The sequence below is a fragment of the Sturnus vulgaris genome, chromosome 5, assembly GCF_052056855.1.
Source record: "Sturnus vulgaris isolate bStuVul1 chromosome 5, bStuVul1.hap1, whole genome shotgun sequence".
Lineage (NCBI taxonomy): Eukaryota > Metazoa > Chordata > Aves > Passeriformes > Sturnidae > Sturnus > Sturnus vulgaris.
This window is the reverse complement of record NC_142247.1, coordinates 25470258-25498176: the sequence shown is the minus strand read 5'-3', so window position 1 is coordinate 25498176 and position 27919 is coordinate 25470258. Positions and strand designations below refer to the sequence as shown.

At 36.9% G+C, this 27919-nt stretch overlaps 1 long non-coding RNA gene across 3 annotated transcripts in view; it reads right to left on the bottom strand.

Moving 5' to 3' along the window:
* LOC148223593 (uncharacterized) overlaps positions 1-27919 on the bottom strand; it is an 80949-nt gene that overhangs the window by 36678 nt on the left and 16352 nt on the right. For all 3 annotated transcript variants that reach the window (XR_015803823.1, XR_015803824.1, XR_015803825.1), the window contains one exon: positions 15681-15808. This is a non-coding gene — a long non-coding RNA (uncharacterized LOC148223593). The remainder of the gene's footprint in view (positions 1-15680; positions 15809-27919) is intronic.

Here is a 27919-nt window from a genome sequence, read left to right as displayed (position 1 = left end):
GATGGAGAAAATAAGAGAATAAACTAAATGCAAGAGAAAGTGTCACTTCAGAGACTAGAGTTATTTGCATAACATTTTTTCTTCTCTGTCCTTCCTTCCAGTTTGTTAAAAAGTCTTACATGCATTGTCCTATAACCCTGGCTTTTCAATTATACATCATTCAGAAAAATATATTCTGAAGTAAAAAAAATTAAAATTGATACAAGGTTGCTGAATGTGAGGTGAATTTTACAGTCACATCACACGCAGAAAACTCTGCCTTTTATGAAAGTATCAATTACCAGGTTTTGTTTTGTTTAAATATAAGATAACACATTAAAGCACATGTAAACTGCATATGTTGTTATACCCTACATAAATTATACTTTACTTTGACACCATGTCACGAATAAACAAACTCTAGGTCAAATTTAAATACTCAAGTCTCATCTTGATCCTTCACTGTCTCTTGGTTCAGCTTCATTTAGGGTGGATAAGGTGTGAGAGAAGAGTAAAGGAGCTTGACCTGCAGGTTATATGTCCATCAAAAAAGACAATGTGAGATGCAAATTAAATTAATTTTTAAAAAACTCAATAAATTTATTTCAATAAATTTGAATAAATTGCAATAAATGCCCCATTACAATAGATGCCCCTATAGAAAACACAATATTTCCTCAATCTTCCAGGTTCAGCTTCCACTGATCAAGATAACACAGCATGATCATGCATACGTCATCATGTGTACCTACATGCATAGGAAAAGCTATTGAAGTTTTACAGACTTCATAGTCTGAGCCCTTCAAAATGGATTACTAGCATTTCTTCAAGCGATTTCAGGCACAAAATGTTACAAAGACATTTAAACCTGCCTCACTTCAACAATCATCATGCATTTACCGTAGTTTTCATTATATCAAAAATACTTCAGCTTCATTAGCAATGGATAAATTAATTTTTTTTATTAATTCAAACGATCTTTTTTCCAATTTTTTATAAGCCCCAAGGTTCTTTCAGCAATATTGGCTCCTTCTCTGTTCCATAAAATTGTAATCAATCTCTATTATTGTCATGAAAATGGTATTTGTCACTTAGCTGAGAAAAAAATAATCAATACGTCTTGCAGAGTAGAATAGGAGTTTAATGCAGTGAATTGATGTCTGTTAGAGAAATTTAGCTTGCCAGCAGTTTGGGACAAGCTAATAGAAAACCAGAAAATTCACTGAAGGTTGACAGATGAATACATAGACATGCCACAGAAATTAATATTTGGGCACTTTGTATAGCCTGTCATTTCACATGCTGGAGAGAAAATAGATGTAGACAAGCATATCCCTCAGGAAATCCTTTTGGTTTTTAAAAGGCAAAAGCCAAAAGCATCAATACAGTGAAGAATTCATTTTTAATCTTTATGTTTATATAAGTTTCTGAAAAATAAGTATTCTGAAACAATCTTCCATTTAAATATTCTGCATCAGACATGATACTGAATATGAAAACACTGCTGAGTGATAAAATAATACAAAGTTTCTGAGGCTATACTGAATTTCTGATCCTTCTGGATAACTCTGCAATGCAAAATCAAATCAGAGCATTACTTCAAAAATTAGTACAGAAACTGAACAATAATACTGCTCACAAAATGTTCTGGATAGTGAAGAGAATTAAAAAAAAAAAAGGCCAAGTAAAATATTCATAACCAATACCTAGAAAGAGATGCAGTCATATACATCATGACAAATACAATACCCTCAAAAGAGCTGCTAGGATTATTTGAGCCTTATTTTTAAAAAGTCACATTTTAGGAACACAATCCTCCTTTCTGTCTATTGCCATCTGCAGAAGCTGTCAAAACACTCCACCTTCCAATTACATGCTTTCTGTCTTTCACTTGCTCTAGCATAAGCCTATAATCTGTTTAATTCCCTTGTTTGGTTGGTTTAATAAACAATGCTTTTAAGTAGCAGGGCTTGATAAACCCAGCATCCACAACAAGCAAGCTGGAGTTATCCCTCCCTCCAGGAGAGCATCAGCACCACTGACTGCAGAGACAACACGCTGGCCACAGCAGGGAGCAGCACAGCGTACCCAGCTCTGGACTTCTGTTGCACCACTTTCTGAATTCCATTCTTGCTATGAAATCGGCTGATTCCACACTGGATATAAACAGGTCCTGCCTGTGGTTCCCAGAAAGCTCTAAAAGTATGAATTTTAAGACCTCAGGTACCCACCAGGTGAAAGAGAAACAAACGGGTCTCTAAATGCCTAAGGCAACCAGCTGATTATCTGTGGTGAAACGTTCATGCTGTCATTCCAGATACTTCGAGTAAGGCTGGCTTATCAGCTCTGTTTCAGTAAGAGGAACAGCTTTTTTATCATGTGCAAAAGAGCATTCTTGGGCAAAAGGATGAGATGCTAAAGTTGTCAGTAATTTTCTATGGAAACACACAAGTTTAAACCTAAGAGAACAGAAGCGACACCATTTAACAGCTCACTGATTGTAAAATTGAAATAAGACCAGACAACAGAGTCTACGATAAGGTGGGCATTGAAGAAAATCTGTATCGCCTACTGCCATCACCATTCTGTCACGGATTTTAAAACACCCATGTGAATTAGAGGTCTCCCCTGTCACTCCAGCACTTCTTTCTGATGGCATCAGAAATTTGATACAGGAAGTGAAGAAATGTTAACATTACTGAGGCTCTCAAAAAATAGGGAACTTAATCTAATTTTGTCCTAATTTGTAAAAGAATTTGACCTTCAACCTGATGAAAAATCAGGTCAAGTTACCATGTTAAATGATAAAAGGAAAATAAGCTTCTACTGAGACTGTGTCAGTCACAATTTTGCAAGCCTAACAGAAAGCAAACAGTAACACTACTTGTAAGAAAGTTATGCATTCTTAAAAAAAAAGGATGTAATACTCCATAGGAATTCCACAATACTAATGTAGGAGGTCTCAAAAGCCAACTGTGTGGTCTTTATTTCACAACTGAGTTCCAGCTGCTATTGTACATTATAGGATCATGCAGCTGATGGTAATGACAAGAAATCAGTGTTGCATGGCACTGTCAACTTTTCATGAGTGCAAACATTTGTGGTTGACCCTAGGAAAGGTAAAGGGTTATTACAGAAGGTGACAGAATGTTAGTAGAGCTAGTTCAAAATAGGAAATGTTCTGTTATGCACTGTCAAGTCTGATGCATCAGATTTGCATGTGTGGTGAGAAAATGAACACACATGTTATGCCCTGGGAGTTACATATGTATTTTTGTCAGAAGTGCAAAGCAGAGTTTGGTGTAAATGCAAGCTGTTACAAAATTTATCAGAGCTGTAAGCACTTGCAACATCACTGGCTCCACATGAATGTATACACTGAATCTCTCTCATGATAAGTTGAAAAGATACATGCATAAACTCAGTATTAAGCATGGATATTTTTTGTAATCAGTATGGCGGATCCTGAGGGAAATATTCCCATTGAATTTTCCTTGGGCTTTCTAAGATAATTTGTACAAGACTGATGATGAATTTGAATAGGTTTGAAAGCTCAGTCCCACTGAGGAAAAGGGCAATAGGTACTTCCCAATTAAACTCTTTCAGATTAGCTTACTGACAAAGGGACATAAATTTGAACCCACAGCATACATTAAAATTAGATGAGCTTGTACTGAAGACGGTAAATTTTCAGATTTTTTTCTTAATTTCACAAATATTTTTCAGTCATTTCCACATGAATAGTCAGAAATTTTGCTCTACTCATAGAACAGACTAACAAGTAACAGCAATGGCTTGGAAACACCTTCCATCTTTAATATACTCTCCAAACATCAAGGGAGAATTACACCATGTAAACCTTTCTAGCACTTGCCATTAATGCAAATACCATCCATATGAATCTGTTCTACTTCAAAGTCTTCCTCATTCTCTAAATATAATCATAATGTAGTTTGTTTCCTCTGAAATATGAAACTTTTCCAGGGCCTATGTGAACACTTTTTCCAATATGACTCAATAAAATTATGATGCAAGGGCATGATCCTCCATCCACTGAAGTTAATGAAAAGTATAATCTGGTTTAAACAGTACAGAAATAATGTCTAGAATAAAGAAATTAAATGCAACCAAAACAGTGGACTTTCTGCCCTCATTTACTACAAGTCTCAGCCATGACCATTAGATAAATACAAATTAAATGCCCTACACCTGCATCTTAATTTCCTGTGCATCTCCAATGTTCATTAACATCAGCAAATACATTTGCTTCAGGTGGAAAGGAGTTTTTCAAAAATACCAAGTAGGTATCATCTCGATTTCTCATTTTGCTATTGACCAAGCAATAACTGTTGACTGCTAACTACCGAATCACTACTAGTTGAATTTGGATCTGATTTCTTTTATGAAATAGAAGGCTTTATACTGTACAGATTTTCTTCTGAATAATCTCTTTCCCCTCACTTCATATTTGAAAATTAACTTAATTGATCAGCAGACAAGGGTTCATACAGTGTTGAAGAAAAACTTATGAGAAATATAAAAACTCTAATTTCTTCTCAAAATCTTACCTTCATTTTCAAGAACAAGCACTTTGCATAATATGCCCTTTAAAAACTATATTTTGTTTTAAGAGCAATCCTAGACTGAATAACAGTGGTCATATGTACCCACAGCTATGAGCAATTAAAGACAGCAGTGATGCCTTCTAGCAAAGAATAAGTTGTTCTAGTTGTTTTGCCTCCCCTGTGAAGCATGCTAACACTTCTCATTTGGTTAAGAGATTTGAAGTCAAAGGATCCCCAAAACTGCTTGCATATTCAATGACGTACATTCAGTGATGTTACCCGTTTTGATTTTTAAGGAAACTGCCTGCACTGATTAGTTAGAAATACAGAAAGGCACTTGACAGCAGACAAAGTGAGCTAGACAACATTCACACCTCCTCCCTAAGCTTCTCTTTTAGTCTTCGCATAAAGGATGCTTGCTGCCTAGCCCAGTCCTGTCTTTTCTGTGGCTCTCTCCTGCTCCAAGGGAAGCCAAGGAAAGGGCGAGCCCCCACAGACACCGGCAGGAGGAACCATGACTGAGCAGGAGGCACAAGCGTCACAGTGTCCATCAGCTGCCACGCAGAGCTGGCCGTGAGCTGGACCTCAGCTCCTCTCAAAGAGCAGAGGGTGGAGGAGATGGCCACTGATGGTCAGAGATAACACCTTGCACTTTATCATGTCCTTCACTTTGCCAGGAAGGTGATTTCAGATCTTAACCTAAACAACTCCTTAAACACTGGGATGCCAGATAAACCTGTAACTTAGCAAACTTCTTTGACAAAACTTTTGCTTTGTATATTACTGAGAAAACGATGAATTTTGGTGCTGTAGAGTACAAGCTGTTATAAGCCATTTAGCCAACTGAAATATGTAAAAAATACATCAAAACCTTGAATTGCAGATTGGCATTTATTTTAAAAATAGTTTTGTGCAGGTATAATTATTAATTAAAATATTTTTAAATGGCTAAGGGATCTAGCAGTCAGGATTAGATTTAATCCTGAGTGACCACAATTAAAAGTCAATTATTCACACTTTACAAATTTTTCAACCTAAATATTTTGTGAATTTAAATTTGAAAAAGCTGAAATTACACCAAGTTACTAATGAATTCAATCTACATACTTTGGGAATTATTTTTATGTGTAGGTATGCATACACATACAAAATACATGAAGTGAGGTCAAAAAGAAGTAAAAGAAGTAAACTTCTCTGTTGATGGCTTCCACTGATTTTTATGAGTCAATAGGATAAGGGAGAATGGATCCAATAGGCAATATTAAAACTAATTGAGTATTTAGCCTGAAGGCCAAAAACTTTGGTGGCCATCTCCCATAGTGGCTGGTGGTGTTTGTCACATTGTGCAGCTATATTGGTTTGATGTCCTCCTACTGTGGACATCAAAGAAGCTGATGTACAAGGAAAACCCTTAATATCCAGAGACACTGACACTGATCTTGCTAAGCACATGCTCCAACAAGTCAATTGCAGAACCTGCAGCAGCTCAAGGCCAGTTTATAGCATACTTAGACAACTGTGTAACTCTAACAGAGGTGTTTGGGATATTACCAACATTATCCTGCAACAGATTAAAGTTTGAGTTAACCTAATATGGAAAGTTATAGTTCATACAAGATTTAATCATGATACTTCAGATCATTAGGAATATGTCATAGCAAAGAGCAACCTAATCCCAAAATGATCAAAATACTTTGCCATGGAATTAAGGGTGTCTTTATATCAGAAATAAAAGATACATATATAGGTTTTAAATAGACTGTTAGTCCAGAACCATAGACCAAAGGAAAGAAAGAAGCAAACAAAGAGCTGTTAGCAGGCTGAACAGGGAAGTACACAATAAAGATGCCCCAAAAGCTTTAACTTTGGACCATATATCTTCTTAAAAAAAATATGTGCAAAACCAGAGTCAATTTACTATTCAATGCTGAATTTTTTCAAACACGATCATATTATACTTACAGGGCATTTTGATTGGGTGGAATCAAGACAGGTTAGATGCTGTAGATGTAAACTCCTGTATTCTGTTCAGTACACTTTAAAAAAGTACAACTTCAAGCATGAATATATCAAATGTTATGTTTAGATTCCCAACTTGAGATAGACATTAAAAAGTTGACTGTTCTGTAATGACATCAATTTACCAGCAAATGTTTTTCAAATGATGTAATGAAATGCCATGAGTAGAAATCTTTTCTATAATTTTCAAATTAAATTAAAATTCTAGTGAAGAAGGTAAATACAATATTAAACCACTTTAAGCATTATCTTTCTTCACTTTTCTGAACACTGATAAAGCTATCCATTTTTGTATGGGCTTATTCAATCTGAAGAGCAGAAGGATGCTCAAAGTTTATATAGTGTGTGCACATGGAGTGCTGCACTTATATTATACCTACCTTATGATTCATTTCTTAAATCTATTATCTTACTAAATGGGACATGCTACGATTACTTCTGAAAGGATGAAACAAACATTGTATGAAAAACTTAGCAGTCTCTTGGGTGTTCTGAAAAAGCCACCTGATCCGTGCTCAGACACCACAGGTAGGTTTCTTTCCCAGCTGCAAAGCAGGGGCAAGGTGTTGAATTCACAGTTTGGCTCCTCACTCCCTGCGGGAACTCGCACGAGGACTTTGGATTCGGCTTTGCTACCAAGAGCCCCGGAGAGCAGGTGGCTGTCAGCAGCTCAAGGTGAGTGCTTTCCTCTGGGCTGCTCTCGGTGAGGCTCTGCTCCAACTGGGGGAGCGAGGGAAAGGAGACAAGGACACAGAAAATGGCAGAGAACAATTTGTCAACACAGCCTGTCAAACAACCCAGCACTGGGAACCAGGAAGCTGCCCCTCATTGCACGCCCCGCCGCAGAAACAGCAGGTGGAAAAAATGTATAGTTGGTCAAAGTAAAGAAGAACCTAAATGGCATTTCTCACACAAAGAAAATAAGATAGGGAAAGTATATTTTTTATGCTGTTGGGGGAAAAAAAAATGTGTAAAAAAGAGAAGTGATAACCACAAAGTGGGAACCTGATTAAGACCCTGAATCTGTCATGACATTATGTGGAGTATGAAAAAGACAACTAAGAAAACAGGGTGTTTGGAAAATCATCAGTGCCAAGGACAGCACTGATCTATTTGTATAACTTTCCTATGTAGCAATCTTATCACTTTGCTCAATCTGCCAAAATAAGCTCAAAAAGCAGTCCTCTAAATGTGAAAAGTGGCTGCAACAAAACCCTGCACATAATACCTTCTCACAAAAAAACTACAGCAGGGGAGAAAAACATTTAAATGTTGTGAAAATTATGGCAAGAGGTAATGGTTGAGGAAACGATCTTAAACAAAAACAAAAACCCAAAACATAACAGTGTGTGTGTGTCTACCACAGCAGCAGTTTTGGAAAGGACAAGGAAAAACTCTAACCCCCTTCTCAACCAATGCTCCAGGGAGAGAACCCCAATGAAGTAGGGTAAAGACAGTCAGATATTTCAGGGCTCTGCAAGAGGAGACTTTATTTCTATGTTTAGCATTCATTCAGGCAAAATAAAAGAATGAGGCAAATACACCTGATTTAATTTGTTTTATTTAACCACTGAGAGCAGAAAAGACAAAACTGATTGGGCTCACCCATAGTACCTTCGTTTCAGGAACTAACTTCCATGAAACAGTTCCTGGAAGACAAGCAATTAATTCCAAAGAGAAAAAACTCTCTTTCTCTGCCAAATCAGATCAAAAGTTGTCTTTCTCTGAAAGGTTATTAAAACTTACTGGACTTAAAACATCCTTCTTTGATCTCTTTACAAAGTCAGTTACAATCCTGCTTTAACTGCATGAAACTACAGTTTACTGTTGCTAGTCAGAGAGTAATGACACATGGCTGAGAAGACAACACTGTTCTCCCTCTATTTGTCTAGCTCTGATCTGCAAAGTAACAATTAAAGTGTCACTCTGGATGAATGATAAACACTGAAATTATGTTCATTTCTGATAGATTATAAACGTAGAACACACAAACATCCATTATAAATAAAACCCCTTTTAAAATGGTCCCTCTATGTATTCCTCTGCCTATATATTCCCTATTCCCCGCAGGGATATTCCCCATTTCCAATTCCACTCAATGGATATCATTTAAAGAGGGAGTGACTTTGAGTTTCTTCATATTTAGAATAAGATAGTAAAACAGTTTTACTGTTATGAGTATTTTGACTCATTCAAGCATCAATAACATTTGCAGGTGATGAGTGAAGGAAAATTATGTCAAAGCCGGAGAAAAAAAATTAAGTTCAGAAAATTGAAGCTTGTTGTTCAAGTCATGCCAAGTACATAATGTGATAGTAAATGTTTTTATACAGTTTCAAAGACTTGGCTTTATTTGGTACTTTGGTAATTAAAAAGTTAGCCTTTTAGGGGCCTAAATGGCTCAGAAAATATGCTATACTATTTCACAGAAGTATGGACTGAGGCAGTAAAAGAGCATCTTACATCATGGCTGTCTCTAAAATTAATTTTAACATCAAATAGATGCAAAAAACCATATACATACATATTTAAACCACTCTTTCAAAATATCAGGACATCTGTCTTGTAGGAGTTATTGCTCTTGGTGAAAATACTTACAGCAGAAGAGGGGCTCCTGATAATTAGTTGAGTCAAAACAGGCCTTCTTATTACAAACAACGTAAAACAGGGTTATTTCTTACTTCTCCCTTCTACATTTTACTTTTTTTTTTCTTGAACAACAAGGCATTCCCCTTGTGGTACCCTGAAAAGCTGAAATCTCTCCTGTGACTTTCAATCATAATATCACAAGCACTTTAACAATATCATTTCAGACTCAAAAATTTACCTTCATTAAGTATAGAACTGTAAAAATGGTATCTCTCATGATTACTATAAAACTAAAAGACACAAGCAGGCTACAAGCATGCAGCAGAAGTCCTACTACCCATGATTAACCGAGTAGAAATTAGTATTCTCACATGGTGCTTCATTGCACACTTGCAAGAAATAATACCAAATAATTCAATAAAGCGGTAATTAAAAACCTGTCTCAATTCTCCTGGTGCCGTGGCAATCATGCTCCCACAACCTCGCAGCTGAGCACGGAGCACTCAGCTGCCTGCACTGCACTGCACAGAAGCAATCCACCCACCACTGACTCCTGTTGTTTCATAGGGGATCCAATTACTGATATCGTTCTGACACTAGAGATTAGCTGATTGCCAGTTCAGTGTGCTTACAAAATCTTATGTGTCACAGGAGGCCCTTTACTTGTTTCTGTAAGACAAACAGTGTTTTTTTTTTTTTAATCTATTAAAAACCCACTAGAATATATTCTCTCTCATGTGTGGCACTCCAGCCCCATCCTGTTGGACTCAAAGCAAATTCCTCCTTTAAAATTGTCATAGAACTAAAGTGTGGTGACAGCAGCAGCAAAAATACACTTTTAATTGTGCTTTTCAAAGAAGAGATTTAGGAGAGGCAGAAGCTATATATGCCACTATTTTAGTGCTCAGAAAGACCACAGATCTTCTCGAAGTCTGAGATCACAATTAAATTTTTTTCTAATTAAAAAATGTTAATGGAACTTTGCACTGCTCTTCTTCCAAATCTAAGAGCACATTGGAATAAGCACTTGTGTGGAAAACAATGGCTTGGTTTTTGTTAGAAAGTGGTTTTCTAATTCCCAGTGTTGTAAATAAAATTCATTAGGACCGTATAATATCAGCCAGTTAAATTCTATTACCATTCAAAGAAAATATATCTGTGGGGCTCCAGTACAATTTTCCTGATCCATCTCCTGAACTGAAACAAAAAGAAGAAATGGAAAGGCAAACTACAGTCAGGAAAATTAATATTAAGGCAAGAAAAGTCAGATACTAAGGAAAAATAAGGAAGAAAGACAGCGATGAGCAAAAAATACTTCTGTTTTCTCACCTCCACCAGTATTCTTACAGGCAGACATCCTAACGACTCTGCTGGTTATTCAAGTGCTTAGGCTGTGTCTACATATGAGAAACCAAGGATACCCTTTTAATGCTCCAATGAACTTTACCATCCATTCTAGAAAACAATGTCTTCATCAGCTGCAGCAAGACACATTTTATTACTTTGAATACCATAGGATTTTACTGTAAATAATACCTTCTCTAGAGAACAGAAGCTTAAATTGATGTGGGAAATGATGCAATGCTACATAGATTCAGAATAAAAGGGACTTTATTTATTTATGCTACCATATAAAAAAAAAAAAACTAGAAGGGCATTTTACAACCGCCAAATTAATTAATTTCCACAAATCTTCTTTAAATAAAAATGGAGGTTAACCTATAAATTTCTGGGATTTAATTTTATGTAATGACAATAAGCAATATTTGGTTCAAATTATTAGAAAAATATTTCATTCACAACACATGAACAAAGAATACTGCCAAATAACACAAAACCAGGGCGAAGATAGTATTAAACAGACATGCTGCATTTTCTTTTAACACCCTTCCTGGGAAAAGAAAGCTGTGGAAATTTACCGGTCAAAAGTATATTTAAGTTTTGTATTATACTCTAACAAGAGCAAAATGAGAGATACAATCATAAAAACATCAGGGTAGAGAAGCCAATGCAATTGAAAGTTTTTAACCTCAGTGTTCCCAAGCACAGTATAAAAACAGAGCTGACCTAGACAGGGTGGGTAGGGATGCCACGAGCCCTCTTTGCCACCCCTCTGCTCACAACAAGGGTCACTAACCTGCCTCAGACAGAAGTTTGCCTAACTCATTCCCAGAATCTTCAGTAGGGATGCTGCAGCATCTCTAATCCATCAGCTGCTGTGCTTCTTTATACTTAGAGTGGTTTCCCCAAAGTCTAACTTGAATCGTCCTCACTAGAATGTAAAAATATTATTACTCTTCTCCTGTTCCCCAAAGAAGAAAGGACAGTTTAGTACTTCCCTCTTTGCAACAGCCTCTCATGTGTTTGAATCAGAAACCTTTTCTTCAATTGACTAATTATTTCAAATTGTGGATCTGGGGAAAGTTTTCTAGAATGCTGACCATCCTGGCTGATTTTCTTCGGACTTGTGTGGAAGTCATAGATCAACTAAAGTATGATAAGGAACTACAAACACACTGTTAACTTCCACAACACTGCCCCTTCCACTGCCAGCATGCACAAATGGCTCCTGCCGGCTGCACTTAGCACTTGCTGAGCACTGCTCTTCTTCAACTAAAACTGTACCTCATCACTTTTTACTAAAAAAACTGTTGAATGGGCAATAGAGACAAATATATGCTTAACTTAAAATCAACTTAACTAAAAAAATCCCCAAACCCAGACTTCATTAATTTAAATTTTGCAGTCTTTTGTGGCGTCACTTACCTTGCCTCATATCACCTAGCCAAGGCACATTGTTACTAAAGAGTATTATTTCATTAGGTAAGTACTTATTAGGTTGACAGACATTTCACATACACCCATTGCAAATTGCTGTGCAAAATCAGGGGGCACCACAAAAATAAACACCATGTGTTCATCACCTGAAGAAAGTTAAATCCATTAAATAAGAAGTATAAGGAATTGCATTATCTTATGAAGATAACTAGCTCCCTTTCAAAGAGATGACAATGACGGTGTAATCAGCAGTAGGAATGTTCTAGATTGGAGGGAATCCCTTGCTCCTTAAATCTTGTATGGATTAGGTGTCATTGTTCCCCTGGCTCTGGTTAAACATTAACAGCTAAACTTGTTAGACAGTGCTCCCAAGGCAGGGCTCCTGCTGGAGCATTGAACCTAAATCATCAAACTAAAAGTGAAGGTATTACATATTAACCATAGATGAGCCTTGCTAAATGTTAATTTTAAACTACATTATTGAATTACATCATCCATCATTAACGAAACACTGAACCTCTGACTACATACCCTTCACCAATTCCATGTGTATCTGATTAGGAAGAGTGATTTCTTTTTCACTGAAGCAATAGGACTCTATTTTGATGCTTGCTCCAAGTATTTTACCATCCCATGTCACCATCATTGTGACTTTAGCAGAGAGTCCCTGCCCAGCAAGGTTACCCAGGAATCCTGAGCAGATGTAGTACAAAATTGAAATGTATGTATGAGATAACACATTCCAAATAGGTTTGCCATTCTGTGGCACTAAGCATTTCCAACCACTTATCAACTGTAGAGTTGCTATTTGCATTTTGCACTCTATACATGAAAGCACTACAGCTGCCTGTGGCAACAAAGGAAATGCAAAACTTGCTGGAAGAAAATAAATAAAATAAAAACATTTCCTGTGGGACAATTCAAAGTCTCACCTCATCATCCTGAGACATCAGCGATTCTGTGTTGCCTCTGTTTTTTTATTAATAATGCAGCAACAGTCTTTCAACCACTCTTTCATAAGAGGAGCTTTTCCTTTGGAGGTGATATGAGTCATGTGATTACCTCAGTCATCTGGAGTCAAAGGCTAAAAACTGATAGAGGTTCTCACTATCAACTAGCCTATAATTTGGCACCCAGAGAAGCAGTAATAAATGAGTGTTTATCTACTCAATGGGGAATTTCATTTCACTCTCTGCCCCCAAAGTCATTACCTGCACAATAGGAATGAGCAATGGAAATTCATAATAATAAACTATTACAGGCTTACTGCTTAAACTGCATCTCAAAATCATTTTCTGGACCGGAAGCTATAAGCAAACTGTGCTCCACAACACAAGAAAAATTTGTTGATATGATGAAACAGAAGATATTTGCATCTCCTAAGAACAGAGAAGCATTTTATACTCCAGATAAACAGTTTCTTTTGTTCTCAGTATTGTTTTCCTTGGTGAAGAGAAACATTAAATAGTCCAAATTTTCTTTTCTTGAAACCATTTTAATAAAATAGTGTTACTAAGTAATATTTGTATGTCTTTTTATCTAACTGAAAGTCGAAAGACATTTTCTATCTTGTTGAAAAAAGCTTATATGATTAAAAGGGTAAGTAATAAGAAAATATTGTTCAGTTAACTTGGTATATCATTTACACTTAAGTATATTGCCAGTAAGTTAAAAAAGCAATACTTTTGGTGTAATATCCACTGAAAATCTTGTACAAAAACTTACTCTGAATAATATTTTTTTCTAAAATTGGCAGTTTACTAAGCAAGAAATGAAAATATTTGCAATATAACAGCACTGAAAATGGTCAAAATTCCTATCTTTAGACAGTATTTTTCATTCAGTGGAATGTATTGGGATATCATTTTAAAACTAAGATATTAAAAGCTATCACAGTTTCAAGTAATACTTCTCCACTACCTTAATCTTAACCTATTTTCCCATCACTGTTATTTTTGTTCAAGCATGAAAAACATAATATTTTTCCTCCTTTTCTGCCTTCTGTTGAGATATTTCAGTCTAGAAATCTAAGATTATCTAGTCCAGTACCGATATCACTGAAGTAACTGTGTAGTCATCCTGTGATCCTATGTGAGGAAACACAGCAAGAAAATTATGCAGTCATTAAGTTAGCAACAGAAGCCACTTATATAAATTACTGTACAATGATTCTAAAGAATATGAAGAGAAGGGATGCTTGAGGCTTATGCTTCTTTATTCTGTAAGCCTTGAATGTATTATCTGCCCAAACCTTGGGAAAGAGACCACCTGGTAACTCCTTTTTAAGCTTAAGTGAACAAATCAGTGTTTCTGTTTTTTCTAACAGTAATACATTTTTTTGAGCAGCTAATATGGTATCTACAGTTTCTAACTACTTTAAAGTGACTGAACTAAGTAACTCCTGTAATGTTAAAATAGGCAAACATTCTAGCTCACCATGAGGATTTTTCTGTTCACTTTAAGTCACAGGGGAAACTGGAAGTGAGGATACCATCCTTTCTCCGACCAAAGGAAAGTAGTATCTTCTAAGAAGATATTTGCTTTAATGAAAATAGTAAAGCCTGCTGACATAACTTACTAATTTTTCCCTGTCTACAGGAAATTAAAGACCACAGAAAGGAACAGACAGCTCCAGAAAATTTGCAGTGAGAATTAAGTCCTGATCCCAGAAGGTACCAGCTACGTGCACAAGTCGTACAAGTCCCACCAGTCTGGTTGATTTCAGTCACCATGGAAAACTCACACCCTGGACATTTTTAGTCTTGCCTTCATGTTCAGAATAGAGACAATCAAATTCTTTCACATTATTCAAATTATTTCTTAGGCAATAAAATAAGTCAATTAGGCATTTCTCTCAATGCATCAGTGAATAGTGTTCTCCACCATGATGTTTCGAGATGTCATTCTCAGAGAGGAAACACAAATTGTGTCTCTACAAATTTCACACTATTTGTACTCTAACAGTATAGAGCGTGAAAGTTGGTTTTTTTCCCTTTTTGTGTACATTTTTAAAATAACAAAATAGTGGATTTCAGTCTCCAGCTATGATGTGTGCACTCTTCACTGACAATAAAATTGCAAATGCTTCACGCTGCACCCAAACAAAATTGTAATAGCCTAGAAACCAGCATATTCAAGAAAAATATCAGAATTGCTTATGAGACCTGGCTTATGTTTTTCAGAACTTGTCTAATTTTTTATTAAAAGTTGACTTTTACCTTACATGAATCACTGACTTTTGATTTATCATAATATATTTATGCTTAGAATCAGCATACTATCTCTGTGCTCTCTGATACTGACTCTGAAATGGGACTTTCACTAAGAAGTCATCAGAAAGGCTGAGGGAGATACAAGGAGGTGCAAAAGAGAGCAGGAGAAAAGCAGGATGAATCAGATCTCAGAATTTATCTTTGTTGATGAGCCTAAAAATTTAGTGTTGCTCAAAGTCTCCAAAAAAGAGCAAAAGGAGAAGAGAAAAAACCCCTGGTGCTATTTTTATAACAATTATTTCAGCACACACTAATTTTTCTCTGCTAAGAAAGAGGAGTGGACAAGCTAAATTTCAAAATCTTCAAATTATCTATGTGAATCAGAAGGCTGCATGCATGGAGGGCAAACACTGACATTTATTTTGTATAATGGTGCATGTCTTGCGAGGAATTGCCACTGGAATATTATTCCCACTCTACATGTCAAACATTAATCTGAAATCAATATGGAGCCATGTTCCCAACATTTTTCACGCACCTGTGTCACTCCCCCAGAGGGTTTTTCCACACTTGGCACTTGGCTCCCCCAGGACATGGGAAGAGGTTCACTGCAATCCTCTTGCTCGGCACAGCCTCGCTGCCGAGGGCTCAGCAAGACCCTGGCATCTGTGGAGGGAAAATGCAACGTGAGACAAAGGTGATTGGTGGCAAATTTGCTGCTCTGTCAGCAAGTCCTGAAAAATAGAAAGTAAAAAGGGTGTTTTCCACAATGCAGATGACATCCTCATTTGAAATTATACAGTTGCTTTCTGACAAGACACATTGCTTTCTGTCTTAAGACATGACAGGAATAAACTCACAAGAACAGCTAACCTGCTAAATACACTTAGGCACATATAAAAGCTTGACTTGATAGATCCCAATTTTTTCCCCCCAAAACATAATTTCCTCATAATAAATTAACCTTCATTTCATAGCTGAACTAGTTCCAAACAAGCTCTACACTTTAGTTTACCTCATGATCAGACATTGTCATAAACTTTAGTTAATCAAAAGCATCACAGTTTTGAGGAATGAAAATCCCAGAAAACCACATTGCACTATTGTTTTCTTCAAATAGGATGTAGCAGATCTCCCTCTCTGTTTACACTCTCCTGGAACACTGCTCAGACAGCTGTTTTTGAGCTCAACATCCCAAAACTGCCAGTCTCAGAGGAGCTTCATTTTCCCAGACAGTGTGCATGCAGTGAATCATTGGCACTTTTCAAACCTAGATTTCAAAAATTCCTATCTAAGTTAAAAGGTATTTAAGGATGCAGTTCTAATACATTTCTTCTGGATCAGGTACTGGTATGCCAACCTGTTTTAATGTATATAGTCAGAAAGTCTATTATCCTCAAGTGAAATTACACCAGCTAAGGCCAGTGCTTACTCCTTGTTGCTAATATACTAAATCATTGCTCCTAAATATGGTGACTTAGTGCTCAAAAACACTCTCAAATTCCCATCTGGATTTTTTTCCTGGATATTTTGCTTTATGGAATGGAGCTCGGTTATTTCTTTCCTTTTTCTCCACCTCAAGCTTCCAAAGCTCAAGGCCAACATATTTCTGAGGCCCGTGGAAGAAAACCACAGCTAATTTCCATGACACAGAAAGCAAAAAGATCATAACCACAGCTCCTTACCTTCACTAGCTGCAAAAGATACCATTCTCAGCTACCACTGGCAGGATGTTAGATATATTCTAGTCCAACGAGATCAGGGAGGGGACTATTCAGACCAGTAGCTGCTGCACTTCCTTACAGAAGGTGAAGAGGAAAACATGATCCCAATATCATAGGAAACACACGTGGCAAATTCCACTGTGGCTTCTACTGCTAAGACTCAAAACAAAAAGCTTTTTACCCTGGACTAAAATATTTGTTTACTTGTTAAAACAAGATTTTCTAAAGAAAAAGGATCTCTATGGAGAGATGACAGCATGTTTGGTCTCACCTGTGGATGCATACTGGCAGCAGATCATGTATGGGGATGCCAGAAAAACTCACAAACTTTTGGGGGCCCATGTAATTTATTGCCTTCAGTTTCACAACACAACAGCTTTTGGAACCAATAACTCTATAGACAAACTAAGGAAGCCCAAGGCAAGTTTATAACCTATAGAATTTTGTTGTTGGGTAATAGCACACGATGCAAAGGTATCTAAACATGGTGCCATATACCCATTTCCTTAAAGCATGAAATCTTTTGTTTTAATCAGTGTTCATGATGTTTCTAAAAAGATATAGAAACTTTTCAAAAATTCGAGAGGATCTTACAAATCAGTGCACAGACAAGTCTTTTCACCAACCACTGACATGCACCTTTGCTCAGGATGGCTGGAAGAAGAGGGTGAGTGCATGTTAGGGACCCATGACTAGACAGAACTTTGGCCAAAAGAGCTTATGGTTATAAAAAGTCACGTCTTTTGTAGTCAAGAGAATCCTGTATTATAGGTGCTTGTAAGAACAGCCTCCACAGAAAAAAATCTCATCAGAACCTATTTTATAGGCTTTATAATGGTGAAGGACCAAACAATCTTGTCTTGGAATCAAACCCATGGTTTCAGAAAACACAAAACAAACAATACGTCTCAAAACTCAGTGTTTAGACATAATTGGCCCTCAAACTTAGGCTTCCCCCAATACTTCTTAAAAAAACCAAAACAAAGAGAGAATTAAATATCTCAAGCAAAAATTACTGTATAATCTATGGAATGTATAGAGCTATACACAACATTTAATTAGGTAAAATAATCACCACATCTTTTATTAGTCCAATTTTTCAAGTACTCAAAACTCCCAGCTTAAACTACACTTACCATGAGCTGAGAAGTTAGCTGTTTCTTATTCCTAACTAAGAGGCATGGGAATTCCTCTGCAATCTATTGAAAATATCACTTGTCTGTGTACTGGTACCTACTTAATTAAAAGAAAGGTATTGAAAAAACCAATTCTGCTAGTGTTAATTTGCTACAACTTTTTTTCATGCATGAAATAAAAATTATTCTTCTATCCCAATAAAACAGAAATACAAACTGCAGGAAACAATTCCTTCAGTCCTCATGGAATAGGCATTAAAAAGTTCAACAAAAGTTATTATCTCTGACTGTACGTTTACTATTAAAACATTGATGATCTGCTTCTATTGTAATTTTTACTTCTGTTACAAGAAATTAAAACAAATACTAAATTTCTAAATACATCATGCCTGGGAAAAAAAATTGTGTTCATAGGCACCAGGATTCTCTGCAGTCCCAAAGGGATTTTCATAATCTTACAGGTATCTTTAAGTCCTAGAATTTGCATTCTGCTTCTTGGCTCAGCTTGCAGGTGTTTAAAAATACATGCAACAAGACAATTCGCTTTTGGCTACAGATCTAAGAGGTTCAAACATCTGAATTATTCTGTCTGAGGTCAACTACAATTTATGTGCCAAATTAGGTTGAAATCAAGCTAGGAAGAGCTATGAAATACTAAGATCTTTGGTGCTTGGGAACTTGAGGCTATTTCCGACCAATGTGCATCATATCAGATCTTCTTCCAGGAAAAGGAGGCATTTTCAGGAACCAAATATGAAATGTAAGCTTCCAACTTACGAATCTGTAGCCTTCAGTGATTCGAATTTTGCTGTGCAAACAGATATAAAATGTGGACTAGAATAACAAAATTTTGTACGAGTGTTCCTTGGATTTTAGAATTCTAGAAAACAAAGGATGCAGATGCACTTGCATCATATGCACTTGCATGTCAACAAGATTTGCAATAAAGACAAAAAGACATGTTCCCCGGGCTTTAACAATCTATATTGCTATTCTGTTTAATATGATCAGAAAATATTTTCTAAGAACTCAGGTTCAAGACGTGTACATCTAAGTAGTATAATTCCACCAAAATGTTGTTATAGTGTATAGGTGCAGTACTAATTTTATATATATATATGTATGTTTGAATATAATCTGGTCAGTTACCAAGAGAATTAATGTCCATCTCAATAACTATGGGCTATTTTTTGCGCATACATTCAAATTCAAAATTGTGAACTATACAAAATACAAAATTGTAACTCAAGTAAACTTACTTTTCCATAAATTTCCAAATTATGGGGGATATTTCAAATAACTATCTCCTGAAACTTTTCAATAGAATTAAGGTAGAGTCAAAGAGAACTCAAGCAATTCTTCTCCTCAAGGATTCATGCTTAAGTAAATTCCCAACCCACAGCCTAAAAGCAATCTTTGCATTCTATTTTCTTGGAACAGATAACACCAATATTAAAACTAGTTTTGGGAAGGGACAACTTGAAACAGAATTATCCATAAATGAAAATGCTAATTAAATTAGCGGGTTTTTTTCCTTTACTAAATATACTAAACTTCAAAGCCTAAGAAGGGATTAAAAAAGTCTAAAGTAGCTATCAGCCTTCAGTACTGCTAATGTCTCTCCCACTCACCAAAACCCATTCCCACCAGCTTCCCAGTCTTATCTTACTTCTTCCAGGAACAGAGAACAGAATAATGAAAGAACAGTGGGAAATGAACTGAGATGCACTTCTAGATATTTAAGGCTGAAGAACTCAACAGCAAAATTCACTATGTACCAGCCACATTTTTCAGAAATAATCAGCATACTACCAGAAACCTGGAATTTAAGCCTCAAATAAGCTTTAATGGGCTGATTCCAAAAATATTCCAGACTGCCACTGACCAAGAAGCTACAGGAAAAAATTAGTAAAACATGTAATTTCTGGTATTTTTTTCTTCTCTAAATATAAAACTTTTAATAGAAAATCAAATTTTAAATAGATTGGATTCAGTCAAAGCCCTCTTTCTCTACCAGTACAAAATTTAAAAGAAATAAAAATCACCCTTATCAGGTTGAGAAAGAGTCACAATCTATTAAATCTATCTTGTCTGACACAAAATTACAAGTGTGACGTAAAAATCTAGCTAGCCTGACACAAAATCGAGCTGCTCCTGGTATAACTTTAAAGAACAAAAACTATCTCAAATGCAATAGAGGAAATCGTGGGATGCAGTTTTTAGAAGTACAGAAGTGGGATCCAAGATCCCAGTTGAATTAATTCCCTAAGTGTGGAGTGCAATGATAACGATGTAACTGAATTCCTACAGAGACTTAGAGTTGCACAAAGAGAAGACAACTCTGGTAAAAGACCCAGATTTCCTGATCACTACGGGTTCCCAATGAATACCTGTGCATTGCCTCCTTATGCAAATCAGAGCAAAGGCTGAATGCTATAATTTGAAAATCAATTTTCAGTGCAACCTTTAAAAAATACTGAACTATACACTGAAATAAGCATCTCAAATCTGGAGAAAAAAAAAATCCAAGCTTCCTTACCTGCAAGAATAATCTTCCCAGTACTGTTTATGCTTGTCCTTGACCATGGTTTAGACCAGGCAGTCAAGGAAGACTGTAAAACTAGGACATATTCCTCCCACTTTCTGATTAAACTGGATATTTAAACTTAACTTGAATGAACAGGGTACATCATGAGAGTTACATTTTATAGCCACTGTGATGTCTACCCTCCAAGAACCTCACTAATTCCATTTTTTACTTACACCTTTGTGTTCCTTAATTCCCTCTGGCACTGAGTTCCACAACTCAGCTTCACACTGCCAGGATGGGTTTTAAAATTTGTTCTTTCTGGGCAGCAATAGAAACATTATCTGGCTCTTCTACGGTCACCTTCTCACAATTTCCTTGTGTAAAGAGAGTCAAATCTGAACCAATTATACCATAGGACAGAGAGACTTCTTTTCCCCCCCGCCCCAAATTCTTGTCTCAACCTGTTCATCCTATGAACACAGCAGTAAATTCCTTTTCTAAGAAACTCTCTCCTCCCAGCACACTCCTGCCAGGAAGCTTATGACTGCTCTAGCAGTCAACCCTGCTATGTTATTTTGGTCCATGAGCCTTTCCTGAGCTGACTCCATTTAAATTAAATTTATTACTCTATTTAAATTAACCATAGCATTTGAGAGCATTAAAATCACCATACAGGAGAGCCCTCTGACGTGCTAGCTGATTCCTTTACCTTAAAAAATATTTAACCTGTCCAAAACTGCCCCTTTATATACAATCCCAAGAAAGCTGAAGGCTCAGGAACCTGCTCAGATGAGGTAAAAAACCCATCTGAGACACAGTACATTTATCCTGAGCCCAATCAAAAAGAATAAAATGGAGGGAAAGGAAATTGAAGGAGAATGATAAAGTTAAAATAAGACACAATTTCTTTCAATTAGAGAGAACTGATGATAACTGAACCAATGGCCAAGGGAACACATTTGTCTACATTTCACCAGATTCACTAAATCACTTAGTGTGACATGGAAGACATGATAGTTATAATGAGATGGCATTAAGAAGGGGAAAATAAGACTGAACAGTAGAAAACACCATTGGTTAGTGGGATTTGTTAAACTAGGAAATGGTCCCCTCTGTCAATGCACTTTATGTTTCTGAGAATGTTTAAAGACAAAAGATAGGGAAAAAATGACATGTAGAGAGAATTCCATACGGAGGGGAGAAACAAAAATTAAATGGATTTTCCAGCAGGTTGCTCTCCCTCCCTTCTAACAAAAGCTGTACAAATCTGACTTCTGCCTGAAACAACCTCTACAGAGTTGCAAATGCTGATGGATGGCTATCATACACTCACCAGGCACACAGTCCTGTGGAACGTGGATAATTTGAGGGATGAATCAGCTTAGCTCAAGTTGCTTCAAAGCCCCCTACCCTCTCTCTGATTCTCTCCCTCCAAGGGCACATGAGTGTGACATTCCAGAACAATGAAATTGGTAAAGCCACAAAAGAAAAACTCACAACAATGGATTCAAACAAAAACAAAAAAACTTACACAGAAACAGAATCAAGGCTGCAAAATTGCTTCCTAAATATCTCTTCCAAAACATTCAGAGACAAAGCTAGCATTTGCTCCCCACACCCTGAAAGTGCCCTGCAGCAGTACAACCATAAGTTAACACTATTCCGTTTCTACAGACATGTGTTAGGACCTATCACCTATGAGTATCTAAGTGAAAGATATCACAACTGTTATCTTTTTTCCCTTAGTTTGACTCATGCCAGCTGGACTAATCTAAATATTATTAAACATCATTAAATATATTAGGTTTAAGCTTAAATTGTGCCAGCAGGGCTAGTTAAGAAAAAGAACATAAAAAAAATCATATTTGAATTAATTATGTTCCCAGGCTGTGGTGATGGGTGCCACCCTCACTTCTTATATACAGTCTCAATTATTTCCCACAAATGGATAGGTATATCTACCAATCCTTCTTGCAGCATTTCTACTGCTGTCATATGGTGCAAGATTTGAAAGGCAACCCAGGACAGTCTATAATGTGTTATAAAAATTAGGAAGTATTTAAGTGCCTAGATCATCTTCCCAGGGGACCTTCCACACTTACCTGACTAAATTTCATTGACTGTCCCTGGAAAGTGACCTGCTTTCTGTACTGACAGCAGTATAACCCTACTTTTACTCTGGCATCTCTAAGAGATACTCAAAACAGCACTAACCAGGCATGGTGCTGTGGAAGACGAATTCTAGGACCAGAGGGATTATTTTACAGAAGTAAAAATCTACTGAAAATTGCTTTTGCATATTATGGTACTTACATCATTGCAACATTCAATATTTTTATGAATATTCTAAACTTATACCTATGTACATGTATACGTATATGTATAGCAAGCTACAGTAACTGATGCATTTTGCGGTTGGTTTTGTTGTTGTTTTCTATGAAATAATTATGTTTATAGTCTTAGAAGCTTTTCAACAGTGACAAATACAGTATTTTAAAAAGTCAAATTGTGTATTGCATGTCAAATCTAGCATGCCTCTGGGAGGACAAATCAGCATGTGTTACACTTTCAAGTCTGCAAGCACAACTGTTAAGTATATTATGATCAACAGGAGGAATGCAGAGTACATCAAAGGGAAAAATAAAACTGGTAGATAGTAACCATTTTCTTCTTTTCTGTAAGAAATACTAAAATGCTGGAAATTGCTCATACTTAAATCACTATTAATTAAAATAAGCCTTAGCTACTTCTTCCTCAACATATTGCTCCTTTTCCTCTCTCTGCTTTCAAAACAAGACTGAGATAAAATGAAATGTCTATGTAATGGAAACCTCCATCGCCTCCAACAATTTGCATTTAGAGGTAAATCAAATTTATTCGGTTTACACAGTAATGGTGCTTCAGTTTTAGTAATTTTTCTAAAGGTAATGGAATTTTTGTACAACACTTTGGAAAAAAATTTTTGCTAAACGCACTGAGTTCAAATGCCGTCTTTGCGCATATGCCCTTTTCCAGCAAAATAACTTTTCTCATTCAAATTAACCAGACACTTTGTTCTCTGCTCCCACTTGTCCACACAAAGAATTTTTTTTCTCTAAAATTTCAGAAGTGCCTCTCATCTGAGGTATGAAGTGCAGGAGTTTATTCCAACTGAACTTCACCTAAATCAACCAACAGTGCTCCCAGTTTCCACAAACAGCTGATTTCTGATCTTTGCCACCACTTTGTTTCTCTGGAGAGTTTTCTCAGCAGCATCACACAGCCACTTTTTCACAGACATGGCCATCAGATGCACAAGTGGCCTTGGGGAGCAAATCAGACTCTGGGTACAATATGAAAAATAGGAATATTCCCGTACACACGTGACAGGACAGAGAAGGCAGAGACCACACTACCCCTGCCCCAGGTTTCTCTGGCACTGGTCAGAGGGACAGAACAGGACACCTCAGTCTGAGAAGAGGTATGCACGTGCTAAATTATACCAACTAGCTGGTTTTCTCATTCTGGTTTAGCATCAGCATGGATGGGAACTGACATATTATATTACGTTGTGCAGTTCCCACCTCTCTTGAATGTACTATTTTTTCTGCATTTTCAATTTATCAATAGATTTTAAAAAAATTATTAAGAAGCTGAGTCACAATCTCATCTAGTTTCTGTATTCTAAAGGTTAATACAAGAATCCAAGCATCCCATTAACATAACAGCAGCAAAAATCAATCCAGCATGAGACTGAAAGCACTAAATTCACCCTTAATTCCAATTATAGCCTGTTGTATATGTTTCAAATTTTATGTAAGAAATTGATACAATCATTATTTCCCACCTCCTAAACCCTTTGAGGAGAAAGGAAAAAGAAAAGTAAAACAGAAACTTGGCAAAAAAATTCCCCTTTTCACTGATACATGATCACCTTCTTCTAAGATCTTTCTTGGAAAAAACTTCATAAAATTTTTCTTGAATCACTCTAAAGTCTACATTAGAAGTTGTCAGTGTAGGGACAACACTGAAGGATAAAGAGAAAAAAAAAACAGAGTAAAGGGAATAACAAGCTAGATCTTGTTTGCCATACAGGTAAAACACACCAGAAATATTTTGAATGCAGGAAAATATACATAGGTTTTGCTACAGTTAATACCTAGTGCAAGTTCATGGCTTAGAAAGAGCCTTTGTGCCATCCTTGAAGGACAAAAGGACAAAAACAGGAGTAGAAAAACACCTTTAAAATGCATTTCACATTTTCTTCTAGTCCAAAATTACAATTACTATACCCTTTATAAGCCTGCAGCCAGTTTTAGTAAACTGCTACTTACAGGTCTTGCATGACAGCCAACAGATGAAAGTGGTGAGTAAGAGCTCTCATTCACTGCTGCTGGCAACCCGCTGCCTTTCTGATTTCTTTCTTCAGAAACAAAGATTAGGTGGGGGAAAATAAGGTAAAGGGTTATTTTTAAAAGTCCTTATTTTCAAATCACTATCCAGGAGCTGTCTGAGTTGGCCTCTCATTAGTTGTCTCTCATCTTCCACTTCTGTCTCCATAGAAACCTTGCAGCAGCATCTCCTGCCTCACTAGCCTGAAGACTTCAGATGTGGCTGGTGCCAAGCCTGGCTGGGCAAGCTGGGGGAGGATAATGGCAGCACCCCTCTGGTGCTGAGGTTCACATTGCTGGCCCCCTGTCACATGGAGACCTTGTGTACAAAACAGAGAAGTCACCTCTACCCCATTGCACAGGCTGTGGCAGACGGCTCATCTCAACCCTGGCTGCTTCCCTTTTCTCTATCACCCTTGCAGACATGGATACATGGATTGGGATGAAGGAAACACATCAGACCTCACAAACCAAAACCCCAAAAGCTGGAAAATAAATGGAGTGGAGGGATACTGAGCTACATAATCAGCACAGGGAAAGTCAGCTAGCTGCAAAGTGGGGCACTCCTCAAACTCTTGCCCTCCTTTCCCTCCTCACTTTTGCTTCTAGAAAAGTGCAGGGGACACTATCAGGAAATTGATTTGGAAAAAAAAAATCAGTCTGAATATTCAGAGGTATATTTTAATACCATGTCTACTGTGGAAAAACACATTCAGAAAGCCTTTTTTCCATGGTGTTTTTCTATTTAAATGGTTTATCTAGGAAAAAAAACCACTTTTTTCTGGTGTCAATCACTTTTTTTAGAGAATTAACTTGTATTTATTTTTTTATTTATTTGAATTGCCTGCACATGAATAAAATGGTACTTTTTCTTTTACCTGCTTCAGCTTTTCCATCACTATTATCCCAATCAGAATATACCAAAAAAGTGTCATTTTGAGATGACAGCTGTGAGTCACCAGGTGGCCAAAACTGACTAGTCAAATGCAAAAGAAGTTACTAGTCTCTACAGACTGCCCAAGGGGACTACTAAAAACTCTAAATGGGGATTTGCCCTCATCAAAAGGAGAGGGCATGTTCAGGCAGACAGTCCCTCAGAATGATTTTCCCTGCCAGCCCAGCTAATCTCATTCCAGTTTGAGTAAATTAAAATAAAAAATCTGTGCTCTCAGAGACAGACACAAACAGGGAGAAGTTGGTTATGGAAACAAAAGCACAAAAACGACTTCTAGCAACTTGCTAGCAACAAGGGAGCCTACCAAACATCCCGCGCTGAGTAAGAGGTGACAAAATGTGTCCCGTGAAAATCCAGAGAAAGGAGGGGCTACCCTCCTGTGCTTAAGAACTACTGCAACACTGTATGAGCACAATTTCTCCTCTCGGTAGCTATTAGGCCCTGTGGACAGACTCTGTTCAAGAGATGCCCACTCGGTGTACCAGAACTCTGAACAATCCAGAAGAAACAGAACTGATTTTTTTTTATTTCATTTTTCCAATGTATTAAAGCCATAAGCTCTATATGAGAAACGTACTTACTGAAAAATCAAACTATGCATTGCAGAACAGACTTGGAGCTTTGGTGGGTGTGGGGAAGCCTAGATAAACACAATAAACTAATGTGAATATACATATTAATATATACATACAAAGAGTAAGTAGTAGGTATTCATTTTCTATTGCTTTCAATCCAATGCTAAAGCAAATTGAAAATCCAAATGTTTATCGTGGTGCAAAGGATGTATCTGCATATTGGTTTTTATTATATCAAGAGCTGCAAAGAATTTCTAAATATAAAGAATGTGTAAGGACAAATATTACAGTGCCCCCATCACACTCACTCTCTTTCAATTTACCATACTTCCTCAGTGACGGAAACCAAATGTTAAACAGCAAAATGAAGGCTGATTCAGTTTCCAACAATGAGATCATTTTTCAAATCTGTGGTTTCCAGCTGATGGCCAAGTGAAGGTCTTGGATGCCTTAGCTCTCCATTCTTAGATGCAAAGGCCCTATCACAACAACAGGAATTCAGGTTTTTAAGATGAAGATATTAAAGAGTAATTAACATAAGACAGCTACTCTATTTATTTGTAGAGATCATGTTGCTGCCTAAAGAGTACAGTTTCTGGAGCAAAATTGAAAAAGTTAATGCTGAAAGCTGAGAATAACACTACAAAAATTAATTTCTCCATTCAAGTAAATGCCATCAGCAAAAGAGTACACTGCCACCATTTTCTGATGCCACAGGCCCAGAGGAAGATGACAGCTGTTACTGAAGATAAAGATGATTTTGAAGAAGTGCTTGAGGATTTACTAGCAAGAAATGAAAGAGCAAACTTCTCCTACCTCTTTAAAGCAGAGGGCTGGAACCCATGCAATCAATAACAGTAGACTGAACAAAAGCAGAAGAAGCTAAAGGAAATACCTTGATAGACTAGGGAAAAAAAACCCACAGAGGTAAAAGACACCTCTGGAAAATGTAACCTATCAATTTTAGCAGCACACCTGCAATTTAATCTCAGCATGGCACATTTAGAGCATTGAGAATTGAAACTAGAATTCAAGGGGGTCTAGATTCTCATTCAGGTTTAAGGCAATAATATCTTTGTCTAACAGATTGACCTACAGACTGTTCCAAAAGCCTTTTTTGCAAGAAACACCGGATCAGATCCCTTTCAAGATGCAAGCGCAGAGAAGGGAAGCATCCTAATCACATTATTTGACACTTGAAATCATTAGGGCAGGCAGCTTTTGCTCCAGAAAGTGCAGGAGCAAAAGGTGCAGGAGTGTAACAGAGCTGCCTGTCCACAAACACTGCTTCAGCCCCCGCTGAGGGCTCAGGATGGACCTGCCCTCTCCAATGCAGGCACCAGGATGTGAGCAGCCATGCAGGCAGCTGGGTCAGGTGATTGATCCATCTGAAAACTAACCCTACCAGAGAAAGAAAAGGAAGATTCATTTTCAGCTGATCAGCAAAGCTTTACAAGTTCTTTCTACAACAAAGAGGAGAAAGGACC